Raw genomic sequence first — 14983 nt, forward strand, 5'->3', positions numbered from 1 at the left:
AAGAAAAATATAAGCAAAAGAAAATTTCTGTGGGTAAGCCTTTAAGAGCTGGACAGGAAACATTTTCCTGTCCTGCAAAAAGTTTGAGATTTTTTTTTCTTCCTCTCCCCTCTGCATTTCAGAGAAATTACAATCTTATGAGGCCTTTCATGAAAATAAAAGTTGAATAAACCAACAGGATGCCCCCTGTCATTCTCCTTTTTTCCTCCCCTCCCACCCACCCACCACTTCTACAGGACAGCCAAGAGCACAGCAAAGCTGAGGTTTTAGACTGGCAAGTCTCACACCTCACCTGAATGCACCCACTCACAGACCTCAGCCACTGCCCCTCACCTCAGAGCTATTCCTCTTCAGTAATATAACTCAGTATCCAGTGGCCAGAAAAAAAATGCCTCTAAGCAAAGCCATGCCAGAAAGGTACATGAGGGCTTCAGACATTCCCTGAACAGAGAGCACAGGTCCTTCCCCCTTACCAGATTTGATGAAATTCAATCCAAATCCATCCATTTCTGAATAAAAGTAGTCAAAACTGACATGTTGCAACTCAAGCATTTGGTCAGAGCGCTGACAGTCAGGACCAACCATAATCCAAATTTAGTTGGGTTTAAGCACCCAAAACTCCTCAGAAGTAATCTACAGCTTTGCAAATGCAGACCAAAGATAACAGAGGATCAACCAGCAAAAAGCTACAAATTAAACACAACCAAAAAAAAGCAAAATTATGCCCCTCGCAGATCCACAATAAACGCTGGCATATCAACACTGACGAAGGCCACAATTATTTTCATCCACTGTCCAGATGTTCCAAAGGAACACAACAGCTGTGTTCAGGCAGCAGTGCCAGCAGAGGGGCAGTGCAGGCCCATCTCGCCTGTCCTTCATCCCTTTTAATCCTTCCCCAGTGTGCAGGACAAGCCCTTTTGGTCAAGCCTGAGAGGAGCTCCTGAGAGTAGACCCCTCCCAAAAGAGCAGCCTCCCAAAAGCCCTTCAAGACAACTTTATGCCATTCCCAACATTATACATTATTTCAAGAGGACTGGCATCTGAAACCCACTTACAATAGGCAGCAAAATAGATGAAACTGAACCTTTTTGCTAACATCTACACAAAAACTTGGGGTAGCATATGTGAGCAACCCAGTCTCAACATAAAACATTCAGTGGGACGGTTCTTCAGCCACCTAATAGAAAACAGCCATGTGGAAGTCCCTAAAATGAACAACCTTAGATTCTTCCAGAGTAAGATCTGCAAGACTATATCAATTCAGTTCACCTCTGCACTTGTATGACTTACGTGCAACTAATAGCAAAAGTTACAATGGTTTGCAAGACCAAGCCCACTGCCTTTTAAATACTGAAAAGATTTAAAGTTTTTCTTTATTTCTTTATTTGTGATCATTTAAAGATGGGTGTTACCTGTAGGATTTTGGTATGGAACAGTAAGGGGGAAAATCAGAATCTCCAGTTCTGGTCCTGGAGCGTCTCAAAAGCACCTCTGTTGGGAATAGATGTGTGTCAAATGACAAAAGGTAGTTTTGATGTTTATCTAATTCCATGGGAGTGCCTTGTTATAACCATAATTGAAGTTTGTGGCAATGAAAAAAAAAAAAAGAGATACAATAATACAGTCAGGTGTTAAGGGAGTGTGGGAGAGTTATTAAGGTGTTGGAGCCTAATTGTCATCAGGAACAACTATCCACTGATCCACAACTCAATTCTATTTCTACTAAACAATCATCAATTCACAGATTTTAAAGAAAATAAAATATAAAAAAACCTTATGAAACGATAGCTTGGGAAAATGCATTTTTCATTCCTAACTATCTTGTTAGTGTATCAAATTACAAAACACCATCTGAGGCAGTTTTTTTACCACATCACATCAGAGGGCATTTCATAAGTGATACTGCTCTCATCACAGCCTAGCAGAGAAAGAAAGAGGGAGTTTGTTTATAGATTCTTTCTTGTTTGTTTTACATTTTCTATGTGGAAAAAAAATCCAATAACCCACAAAAAGATGTAGGTCAAATGTTCTCATCTCAAATCTTCCTTGATAAGTAGCGATTTAAGAAGTCTATATAAAAATGTGTTATTCCCTTTCAGCTCACAGGAAAAAATGTTTCAGAAATAGCACATAAAAAAATATTCAATGCCACTAAAACTGGAATAGAAAATGTTTTATAGATTAACAAACATTGTAATGAATTTGCACAACCTTAACTGACTGTATACATAGCATAATGAAATGGTCTACATCCTTTCAAAGAAAAATTAGGTATTCCAGCACATAGCTTTAGAAAAGCATTGTTCAGAAAAACCTGCATTTTTTTCCCAGCTACCATGTAATTTGTGAGATGCATTTTTAAATGATCTGCAACTGCAGCAGGCTTCATCAGTCAGATGATACAGATAGATAATTCACCAAACTGTCACATGATCTTCCATCAGTCTAAAAGATGTGAATATATTGCCACAAGCTTTGGGAATAATGGGTGCACCTGTTTACAGTGTCACCTCTGTTTGCTAATTGTCTCCTTGAGCTACATTTTACTTCTAATGCATTTATTTTTGACAGGCAGTGTCTATTTAGAAATCACATTACTTCAAGTGCAATTGTTCTTTTGTCTATCAAGTAAATGAAGTGTTGTTATACAGATTTCAGGTTCTGATTAGTGAAGTATCAGCACACCACAAAGGTCAATCAGTTATTTACCTGAAGTAATAGAAGTATGACAGGCCTCCTGGATACCCTCTAGATCATGGTATAGCTCATGTTAGCATTAAATATTTTATATTTCAAATATATATACATACACCTTTGTTCGCATGCATATATCACATAAATGTATTAAATGTTCCAAAAACATACAATATTGTACATTCCCACAAGAACATAAGGACAAAAGCACTCAAGTGGAAAATGTCAATGTCAACACAGACCCAACTCTTCTTCCCCAGTATTTCAAGTTAAGCCAATGGTGATAACCAAGGTGTCGGTCCCACAAACATTTTGCAATTGTTTATGTACATAAGCTGTCACACCAACAAACCTAATGCTTTAAAAACAGGCTTTTTTCCATTGTCCTTCCTGCTTTTTATACAACAGTGAAGCAAAATTTAGCTAAGGTTACTTGCATTAGCTTCAACTAATAAGATGCCATAAGAAATTAAGATGAGCCACTTGAGGTCTAAGAAAGACCACAGGGGATTTTTATTCACACCCATACCCTCATGTCTGCAATGTTATCAACATTCAGGCAAATAACATATCTGAGTAAGTACAAACCCATGCCTTTATATATATAGTAACATATTCAAGTAGAACTATAGTATCAAACAGGAAATTTTGAAAGCCTAAATCAGCACATTGATCACAGCCACTTCACTGCATATATATTGATCCTATACACACATACAAAAAGACATTTTAACTGTTTATCACCAAGGTGGAAAATAGTATTTCTGTAGTGATAGCAGTGGTTTGCCAAAGCCTCATTATCTCTCTTGTACCTCTGTCCAAGTTTCACATCCCGCATTTAACTCTGCCATGCAAGGACAAAGGGAAGGGAAGCATGAGAAAGGAAGTATGAGAGCAAAAGAATTTCCCATAACAAAGGCAAGGTCCAAAATCAACACCTACCCATCCTCATGAAGGTCTAGGTACAGCCTGGTCTCTGTACACACACAGCAACCTCAGGGGCTTACCAGGGATTTCCAGCCACCATTGCTCTTTTACCAGTTTGCCAAAAGAAACAGAGAAAAAAAGCCACTCATGCCTTAAGTCACATTCTAAATTGGCTCCCAAGAGCATTCCCTTACCTTGTTCACTAAAGCACAGGGTGTGTTTTCTCAGTGTTTAGCATATGCTGTGTAACCTGAGCAGGACTTGTATTGTTCCAGTAGTTGTTTTTCTAAAGTATGTTCCCATCAGGACCATAATTACATGCAAAATACTAGAGTCAGAGTCATTCATAAAGTAATTTAAAATTTTCTCTAACACTTTCTAGCAAGATTAGGGCACATCTTGAAACAGAATATGGAAAAAATAACAAATCTTGGGCACAGATGCAAACCAATGATAAAAGTTCAAATTACTCCAGGTAATTTCATGTATTCCAAGACCCAAACTCTATAGGGAAATATCCCCTGATGTATTTTGAAGAGCAGTCCATTTTTCAAGTATTTCTGCAAGTGTAAGCAAAATTTAGATAGAGCTAATCATTCATGAGCATCTTATATATCTGTATTTATGACTAAAGCTCCTGGAAACTTGAGTCTGAAGTTCTCAAACCATACTTTTCCCACAGCTTCTAAGGTTAAAAATCATACACTTAGCAGCAGTAGGATTAAGCCTGATGCCTGTAAAAGAGGCAATGGGCATGGAATTGCTGTTTGCTCACTAGCCCAAAGTGTCTCTGTGGGAAGATGTGTCTCCTCCCATAGCCTGATGCGGTAGAAAAGAGATCATTTATGTGGGAAGTGTACAAATTTATTGAATAATTTTACACCTACCCTAAGAATTATTGTTTTCTTTTACACAACAGCAAGTAATCTTCAGAATATTATTTTGCATACAGAGAAGAGGATACTCTAGCAATAAAGCTGCTTGCCTAAGACTAAATCCTGCCAAGTACTTCTTTTGCACAGAAACAGTCTCCTTGAAATCAATGAGATTTCTTGAATGAGCTCTTCACACAAGTAAAAGGATCAGGTCCTTAAACAGCAGAGAGTACAGACGACCATGTTAACATAAAGCATCAAACAGGAGGAGGTCTCAGCAATGGACTGAAGTATAGTCACCTACCACACATGGTTAATGAGAAGTGACAGGTCAAATTCAGATCAAATGTAAAGAGGGGCACTTTCCCTCCTGGAACAAAATCTGTTACAGAGGTCTAAGCTTTGGTTCGTGTGTAGTATCAGGTAGCAGCAATGCAATTAACCATCATCCAGTGAATTACCAAAGCTTGCCAGCACCATCATCACCAAAATAACACCCTAGAGACACAGGAAAAACACCACCATCTACCTCCCAATGCCCATGGCTGGACCACAGGTGATGGTCCAGCCCTAGAGAGAAGAGGAGAGATTCAGCACAACGCCACCAAAAGGGATCTGGGATGCAACATCATCCTGTGATTCTATGTACATGTGCCAGAGAGCTTTCCAAAAACACCAAGGCACTGTTTTCCTTAGTACCCTGGGTTCCACTCACTTCTATCACAGTTCTCCTGCTTGCCCGACAGGCAGCTGACAGCAGCCACTGCAACACCCACATCCAGCACCACATCTGACTCCTCAGACCCCTTTTTCTCCCTGGAAACACCTCACTGCTGAAGACCAGGCCAGTCCTTGACCCTATTTTACCTCAACTTCTGGACCTCTACATAATTAACAATGGAAACATTTAATTCTGTCTCAGTCACTGCATTTATCTTCTGTTTAATATATATTTTAATACTGGAGGGAAGAGGGGGTGAGGACACAGCTCTCTCCAAGCAGAACTAATCCTCCTTTGAGGACAGACGAGCCCCACACAGCCCTGAAATCCGAACGGCAAGAAGCTCTGGTTAGCTGGGGAAGGCTGCACAATCCCAGCAGGTTGTAAAACAAGGATAAACAACAAATTATAACTTAGTGGCAACTTCCGTTTTCCCCCTGCAGCCCGGGATGTGCGAGACTGGCCACTGAGCGCGTGGGTAAGTGCGGGGAGCACATATGTGCCAGCAGAGTTTATAGTGAAGGAGGGGAGCACGTGGGTGGTAGCAATTTAAAAAGCAGCTGTGTGTATGTTTTTCCCAGTTAGACTGTGAAATCACAAATGGTGGAATCAGCACTGTAAGCTCAAAACCACGTTAACCCACTTGGCTGCATTTTATCGTTAACTTTGCGTCTACATTTTTCTTTATTTTTATAAAGAACACAAAATGACTCCTCTCCCCAACTACCTCCTTTTATTAATAAAAGGATAAAATTATACTAAATATTTCGAATGTGATGATAAAATGGTGAAGAATTAGAAGGTATTATAGAACAGGACATTTGTGGCCAGAGCCTTTGGAACATTCATACTGTTACATATATTTTCTCTAAGTAATCAGGAATGTATTGGTATTTTGAAATTATGTATCTCTAATAACACAGAAGTACTTAAGAACAGAAATAGACAGTAATGGAAAATGCAGTCAACTGTTGACAACATATAGAATTTCAGAAAATAATTTACAGAGAACAGCACAGCAGATGAGTCAAAATTTTCTCAAAAATATTTCTTGCCTCCGATAGTCCAATGTAATTCATTTTCTATCTCTGTTCATTAATCATTGTTAAAATTAGTGATCCATTTCTTCCACTCTGCCATCTGCACTCAGCTTCGTAACAAACATGACACCTTCCTGCATAATAAAACCTGACAACTACGAGGATGCATTTCCAAATAGCTTTCTGCATATTTGCACCTCTATAACTGATTCCGTTGTCAGACAAAAGTGGATTATTTAAGCAGAGTTCTTTCTTTATCAGTTCAGTACACAGACGTGTGCTTGTGAGGGAGTGCATGTGTGTGTGTATGTATGAAATGATCAAGTAAAAATCACTTAATTTGAATTAAAAGCAATATATACCAGTTATCTTTGAATTCTCATGGTATGTAAAATTGGTCATATATATGTGTGTTAGTTTTCATCTTCTACTATGAAGCTTAAGGATGTAACATTTAGATTGGCTTCATCTTGTAAAGTTTGCATACACAAGAATTATCCTGACACTCCAATTTCCTCCAAAAGAAAAAAAAAAAAAACATATCCAGCTCGGTTTTGTTTCCCAGCCTTTGATCACTGACAATTTCAAATAAATATTTTTAAGATAAGATGAAATATCCAAGCAATGAGAAGATATAAAAAAGTGCACAGATAAATAATTAAAATTCAGGATGTCATTTCCATCCTGTTCAGGCTAGCCTCTAATCTCCTGGTGACAGACAGGGGACCAGAGAACAAGGTTTGGTTCTTGGTCTCTTTCCATTCCATCAACAGACTTGGAAAGCCATGGCAGCAGGGCATCTGAGTGGTCCCTTCATAAACGCTAATTACACTCAGATCCCACTGATTAGCAGAAGCTGCAGTTCTCAGCACACTGAAAATCAGGCTAATGGTGGGAGCATCAGGCCATACACATGCAAGTCAACGTGAACCTGTCCACCGACTGTGAGGAATCTGGTGCCCTGTTCACAGCTCTCAGTTTAGTGAGCAGAGCTGGTGAGCCATGAAAGCCTCCGTCCACTTCTGCTCAAAAACTGCAAGACAGCAACACAGTGCAGAGGGGGCACTAAGGAACATGAAAGGGCACACCAGAGTCCTCTGGAGGCTAAAACTAGTTAACAAAACCTTTAAAATACACTCCGTCAGCCCTGAAAAGTATACTGATCTTTAACTGGAATTGGGAATGCACCATCTTTTCCAATAGAGAAGATTATCATTCCATAATAACCTCAAATAACTGTGCCTACAGCAAGTTCTGCAGGTGCCCTGTAACAGCAGAGAGAATGACAAATGCGATGCCCAGGGTGGGAACTGTTACTCTTTCAGTCAGTCTCCTCCATGTTAAGTTTTGAGCCATGGCCACCACAATAACCCACGCCCGTGCTGTTGTTTTCCTCCAGGCCAGGTGAGCCCACGGCCACCGAGCATCCCTCCAGGACAGACACAGCTGCTCACAAGCTGCTGCACTCACGTCTGATGGCTGCCACCTCTGAGGAGCAGCTTGGGAAGGGCATCAAGGGCTGACAGCATGAACTGGTAGATGGTGCTGTGTTCAAGAGACCATGCTCATTTCCCAGCTCTGCCAGCTGACCTACTCACTAAACGTGGACAACCGTCCCAATTCCAAATGTCCCCATTTTCCCAGTATTAATGGAGACCCTGACACTTGCCTCCTCTGCGACCCGCTGATGAAAAAATCTAAATGGCTTTCAACAGCATCAGAGACTACAACTCATATAAGGAAACTGTATACACATCTTCTTTCAGTGCCCCAATTTTCAGCTGTGCACTGCTACTAGCATCATTCCTCTCCCTGATAAATTTGTGACAGAAGCTGTCAGTGGAGAAAAGATCTTCCATTGCATAATAAAAAACGTATATGACATAGACATTATAAATTATAGTTATAAATTATATATTTATATATAATAATACATACTGCAATGCTTCTTTTTGAGTAGGAAAAATATAAGGGGGAACTTGAGTAAAAGTCCAGAGGGTCAAATCCAAATTCAAGCAAGATCTTCAATGTAGACTATGAGAAGCAGCAGAACAAAGGACCCAATTCTGCCTTCAGATGCACACCTGCTATTTACACATGCACAACAGGCCAGAAGGAGACCCAAAGTTTCTGCAAAAATTATTTCAGAAAGTTAAATAATTTTCATCTTGAAGGAAGCTAGAAAAAATTAAATTTATGTATTTTTTTGATAGAATACTGTCTAATATAACAGCAAATGTATGTCACATTTTGGAAGAAAAATCTGCATCTGACATGAAAGTGTCTGTTCAAAATTTAAACCAGATGTGGCATAAAACAGCTGAAATCTAAATTTTGGAAAAAATCAAGATGCAGAAAAGATGCAGCAACTGACTTCTGCTGGATACTGTACGGGTAAGAGAGCCCTCTTGTTAAGGTATTCAGACTGGAACCTGTCTAGGTACACAGAAACACTTTAACCTGTTGGTATTATCTTTCTAAAATGTATCTTATTTTGTGGTCTACAGTTTGTAGGAGTAGAGGGTTGTTTTGTTTACTTATTTTTTTTTATTTTCCCTCAATTTTTCAATTTGGAAATTGACTGTCTAGCCTATTTATGAATTTTCTGTATACTCTTTTACAGCACTCAGTAAGCACTGGAGAACAACTACTAACTATTCCTTTTATTCTTCCCTTAAAAGAGAAAAAATCAAACAGGCATTGTCTCTATAGCTGCCTCTTTTGCCTTTTAGTTTCCTTTTTTCTTCACATGTCTGCATACTGACACATTCAATTTCAGGTTATCAGCACATCTGAATTACAGAATACTGATGGGGATAGAGGGCAGGCCTCTCTGGACTGATTAGCATCATTTAAGAAAGCATTCACTTGCTTGCTTCATTGGCTGCAGGGATTCCATGATGGGTGGCCTTTTAGCATTAGAAGTCAATATGGAGCAATCTCATTTGAATTAAATATGGACAAAAGAAAAGATTTGATTGTGGTTATTCATAGCTAACCTTTTAATTTCACAAAGCTCTGAAATTTGGGAGTTTGTAAGCCCTAAAACTTAAATATACTTAGTTTTTCATTTCTTTTCAACTCAGTGCTCTTCCCCTCCTCCAGTTTTTATGTACTTTCTAATTTGTGCAAAACTTAAACCAGCGGCTTATTTCAAAAGAAATGTCTGGATGAATATTCAGGAAAACCTTTTAACCTAGTTAAACCTACACTGACTATAAAAGGAGGAATGCCTGATTCTAATCCATAAATGTATGTAAATCCACACTGAAAAACATATTTGTCTCTATCAGACTCATACTTGTTTCTGAATGGACCATAAATGCAGCCAAGTATTTCATTAACACAAATAATTATGTATGGCCAGTCATATTATGACCTTTGTTAACAAGAGCCTAAACCCGTGGAAAGGTTGCAGTGATTTAAAGTACAAAATCTGAGCAGAGGGGAACAAATTTCTATTCTCTCATTAACGTAAAATTATTCTATGAACCAAAACATAAAACAGTAATAACAAGTTCTACCTAACCAGCAAAATCACAGAAATGTATTACATCAGGCTACAGAAACAACTGGGAGAAAAGAAGTTTAAGTTTTCCAAGAGATCAAAAGAAGTTAAGTGCGAAATTTGACTTCCAAGTAGATGAAAGAGCTAAAAGTGTAGCCAACCTCTCTGAATATCTGATCCCTCTGCACTTGAAGACAGTGGGAGTTTTGCCATTAACTTCAATGGAAGCAAAAATCAGACATTGAGAAATGAAGTGGAAATGGCTTTTGCTGAGCTGGGCTGGCTGCCATGATACAGGATAAGCTCAGCCTATGAGGAACAGAGGATAAATATCACACTACTTGTAGCACATGACTTGTCCCTTTGCTACCTATCCCAACAGACCAAGCTTAAATTTGAAATATATAGCTAACTCCAGTCCAAACCACTTCATAGACAACCCAATGAAGGAGAAAAGTATTAAAAGTTCCTCAGTAGGTGTCTCATAGAAAAGGATTCCAGCAAATCATTCCTGTACTGCAGACACCATTGAATCTGAAATCAAGGTCTGTTTAAAGCATTTTCATGGATCATGTTAAAGATTAAATCAACCCTTTTAAAAAGAAGCAGCAGAACACTACCTGCATTTATCCCTTTTAGTTGCTCTATGGAAGTTAAGGCTGAAACCACCCAAAGTATTCACAGAATGACTCCTGTATTTCTCAACACTTTAGTTTATTCTTGCTGTTGCACTATAGAGAGCACCTACACGAAAGAGAATGGAAGGTAGGGAATATGTTTCCTAAAGAAACATACACATTCAGCTTTTTCAAATTGTATGATCTCACTGTAATATTCAATTGCTTTATAACTCAGCTTTTCCAAGTTTCCCTCCTGTCCCTACTTTACTAATTGCCAAAAAAAATTTATTTCATTTTTTTTTTTCAAGTCAACATCGCAGACCTCTCCACTCTCACGCAGCGTTACATCAACAGCATCCCTAGCATGCATTTGGTCCATTTTTAAATGGAATAAGTCTAAATAAAGAAACAAAAGCGCTTGGGAGCACTTTCACTGCAGCATAAGCATTCTGAAAAGGCCCTTCACAAATGTTTCCAATATGCTTTATACTGCAACCCAATGTGCAACTTCTAAACTACACCACCACAAGTAAGAAATTAGAAATGTTGAGGGCTATTGAACACTGAATTTTCACAGTGCATCTGCACAAAGTTATTTAGCACAGATGTTTCTGTAATTGTGATCCACTGGAAAAACTTAAAGTGTTCAATGGCCCTCACACTTCCACCTGCAGAGCAGTACTGGCCTAGTACAACTATGCTGAGCTGTACCGTATAAAAAGCAGCAGCAGAGGCTGGATCTGGCTTTGTAAGGATTTTCACAAATAGTGTTATTCTGCTTTGTTTGTGAAGGGGTGCCACGATTTTGGGTTTTTTTCTTTTCGTTTACAAAAAGACCCACATATTAAAAAGGGGTGAAATAGATTTTACATGCCTGGCTTTGAACCTGGGAATCTCCCACAGTGCAACTAATTGCATTGCCAACAAGACACAGGAGTACACCCACAAGCAGCATAAAATGTAACTGTGAGGGGTGTGATGGTAAGTCTTTATAAATAATACATTCATCCCAAGGTGCACTTGTGTCTGTGTTGTTAATGTAGGTATTTTTTCATTAGTAGCTGTAAAGATATCTGGGCAGGTGAACATCAATATGGCTCTAAAGACAATAAAAATTAGGAAGCAAGAAGAGAACAGCACTTGTTTCTTAAGCAGAATAGTTCAGTATATTCAGTTGGTACAAGAGCAAAAGGAAGGGAAGATCATGACAGTGACCCCAGCTCTATATTAATCCACACGGCCTCAGAAATTCCAAGGAGTGCATCACCCTATTCTGTCCAAAAAAAGGGTGTCTCTGAGATGGCAGACACAGGCAGTATCTTCCTGCCCACAGGAACAGCTGAGCAAAGAGCAAGCAGCACAAATCTGGTTAAAGAGCACCGAATAAGGACCAATAACTTCTTTGTCATCCCACTGCCAACGTACAAGAAAGCAGGTGGACCATTCAGTTAACCTCCCTTGCATATCCTCAAAAAAGGATTCTAGAGAGTCTTTTAGCTGAGAAAACAAGAGGGAATTGATTAAAGACTGTGAGATAAGGATAAGACAACTTCGATATAAAAAACATCATCTAATATGGCTATCAGCACACACTGGACTGTAGAAGTACATAAAAATTTAGTGATAGGTTGCTGGTTTTCAAAACACAAATCCATAATGTGGATTCATATTTTGTGCCATAAAAAGTGAGGATAACGGCTAAGTTAACATTTGAAAATTGGCTGCAGTAACCACTAAATACATTTTTCAGAGGCTATGCACAATAATATGACAATTGCTCCCAACTAGATAACCACTTTGTGCTGCTGTCCCACCAGATCTAACAAATGTAACCATGTCAGTGCCTCAGCAGGAGAGCAGCCACTTAATTGCTCCAGGAATCTTTATTTTTATTGTTCTTGTTGCTAAGTTGTTCCTTATCTTATTTGCTACAACACTCTTCTAGAATCTTTAATTTTCTGTGGAGTCCTGCACAGCTACATTTTACCCTCTTCTCTTTCACTGCTTTCTGGCTGGGTCACCTCTTTTTGTGCTCATGTGCCTTCCTCCAAGTTTATGCTGCCGACACCCACATCTGCCCTGTGCACCTGCCTCCTATCTGAGCTTGGCACACCTGCCTGCACCTGAGACCACCTCTTCCAATTATGTTGCTGTCAATTCAAACTTGGATGAATAAAGCTAAGCTATGTGTCTTTCCTTTCAGCCTCTTGCCATTCCCTACTTTGTCACTGTTCATCAGCAATGCCATTTCCTTGCCATCTTCAGAGTGACTCTTTATTCTCTGTCTCAAAAATTTCAACTCCCAAACCTGCTATTTTTTTCATGCACCCTAGTTTAAGAAACAATCTCCTATTTCTAAACAGTGAAGACTCTTCAACTTCTCCATCCTGACTGCTACAGCAACTACTTGTACTTACTCATTCCCCAAATACTCAGCTCCACCCCAGCACAGACAGCTGTTCCCTGAGTAGGCCCAAGTGTTCTGCAATAGAAACAATAAATAATTAAATGATAATGAGGAGGCAGCATGCTGATAGAGGAGGTGGCACTACATCCTACAAGACAGCACCGAATCAGTGTGCCAAGATAATAGAGAGAAACCAGGCTGATCTATAAACTGAATTTTCATTTAAGTCTGAAAAGCAGAATTCTGGTTGGCCATAGTAAACAAATGACAGTAGTGGTTAGATCTTTGATTATATTAAATTTACCAGCCTGGGCAGCATTTTAAGAGATGTCCATAATGTCCTTTTGAAAACTGAACACATGGCCAGAAGCCCAAAGGCATGCAAGCCCTTGACCCTTATTCAGGCACCTAAATCCCACTAGAATGGAGATCAAGCACCTCAAAACCCAGAAGGCTGCACACTTCAGAAGATGTAAGCCACAGGCATGTAGTTCCCTGAGACACTTTTGAAGTTGTAACCCCTGGTCAAATGCTATCTTAAACACTACCATCCCACCACCTCAGCTCTCACAGCAATTTTATCTGGTTGATGTATTTATTTCTGTCCTGTTCTGCTACAAGCTGTAAAAATAGCTTAATTGTTCCACCTTAGAGGTGGCTGTTGCTCGGTAGGAAACCTTCTTAAGCAACTGTTTCACAGCCATTTTGTTAAACTTTTCAAGTGCAGCAAAGTTTAAGGCACTTGAGTGAAGGTTCACAGGTAAGCACACACTCCTCTTTTAACCACAGAGCTAATCAAGAAACACGAAAATAACCTGTGTTGCACAAAACATTCACTCAGTCCTCTTTCATACTAAACCTCATGGTGTTTAAAACCTTGGCACATTTTCGGGTTTCCAGCTATTCTCACTGCACAACAACATGAACAGAAAGAAGCTGCCTTGAAACAACCATTTCTAAAAGCTTTTGGTCTCCAGTTCCTTCTGTATTAAAACACTGACCCTCTTCATGCGGGAAAAGACATTTTAATGTTCAAGAGATGAAATTTAGTCCCAAAAATAAATAAATGAAGAAATGTTAACAGTCAAAAGGTAATAGGGAAAACAAGAGAGGAATTAAAGCTGAAATGTCATCCTTAACTCACCCCCACCGTGCCCAACTCTTGCAGGGGTCCTCTAACAATTGGTAATCCTTCATAGTGTACCATATGTGCTGCAATAACAAGGCCCAATGAGGTACATTAAGGATGTCATTTCAACCTTACCTCCTTGCTTCTGTGAGATGAAGGGAGACCCTGAACTCCATTTTAACATAGTCTAGTGATTAAATAAAAGTTGTACTTTTCTAGACAATGCTGCTCAGTTTTGTAGTGTAAATAAAAACGGCTTAAGTTGGTCAGCTGCTAACCACATGGTAATAATAAGTACAACAGACCGAAGTTCACAATTATTTCAGATTTACTCTCTTCCTGATCTTTCATTTTTATCAGCAAAACATCCTCTTGGCAATGGGAAGCTAAGCTGAAACTTAAATGAAAAAAATGCAAGAAGTAAATGACAAAAGACACAATTTTATGAAAGGAAAATATTCAGACCTCAGCCTTGACCTTGACCTTTTACTGTCTTTTAACATTAAACATTTGCCCCACCTTCGAAAAGATAAATGTGGCTTTTGATGACAGCCTATGTTATCTGAGGATTAAAATAGCCCTCTTGCAGTGCTCAACATTAAAGTCTTCCGCATTTGCAAAATTGCAAACAGATGCAACTCAAGTACCTGCAAATAATCTGCCAAGACCAATTTCAAAAGGGAGATTTCAAAATATGTGGAAGTCATTAGGACATGTATTATTTTTGCAATGAATAGGCGCCAGGAGTGTCTCAAGAAGCAGATGGGTGCTACTTTGTTTATAAAAGATCAACAGAATATTTGCCTGTAAATGAAGACGTATAAGCTATATGAAACAATTATGTTAAAATGGTGAATGTTTCAAAGCTAATTGTAATGGTCTTTTAAGATCTGAATTCCTCATTTCTTACAGCATGCTAAAATATCATTTTAGTTTTGGTCTTGATTGATATAATTACAAAAATGGCAGAAAATTAAAGCAAATGCTGTCAGTTTTGCTGTTGTAAATGTTGTCACTTTATCACTTGTTTACAGTTGCACCCATACTGATAAGTGAATA

General features: G+C 38.9%; 1 protein-coding gene across 3 annotated transcripts in view; it reads right to left on the reverse strand.

Moving 5' to 3' along the window:
- Nucleotides 1–14983, reverse strand: part of ZNF536 (zinc finger protein 536) — a 344508-nt gene that overhangs the window by 297320 nt on the left and 32205 nt on the right. The window lies entirely within an intron of this gene.

The sequence above is a fragment of the Pipra filicauda genome, unplaced genomic scaffold (assembly GCF_003945595.2).
Source record: "Pipra filicauda isolate LSUMZ 115617 unplaced genomic scaffold, ASM394559v2 scaffold227_size1260479_pilon, whole genome shotgun sequence".
NCBI lineage: Eukaryota > Metazoa > Chordata > Aves > Passeriformes > Pipridae > Pipra > Pipra filicauda.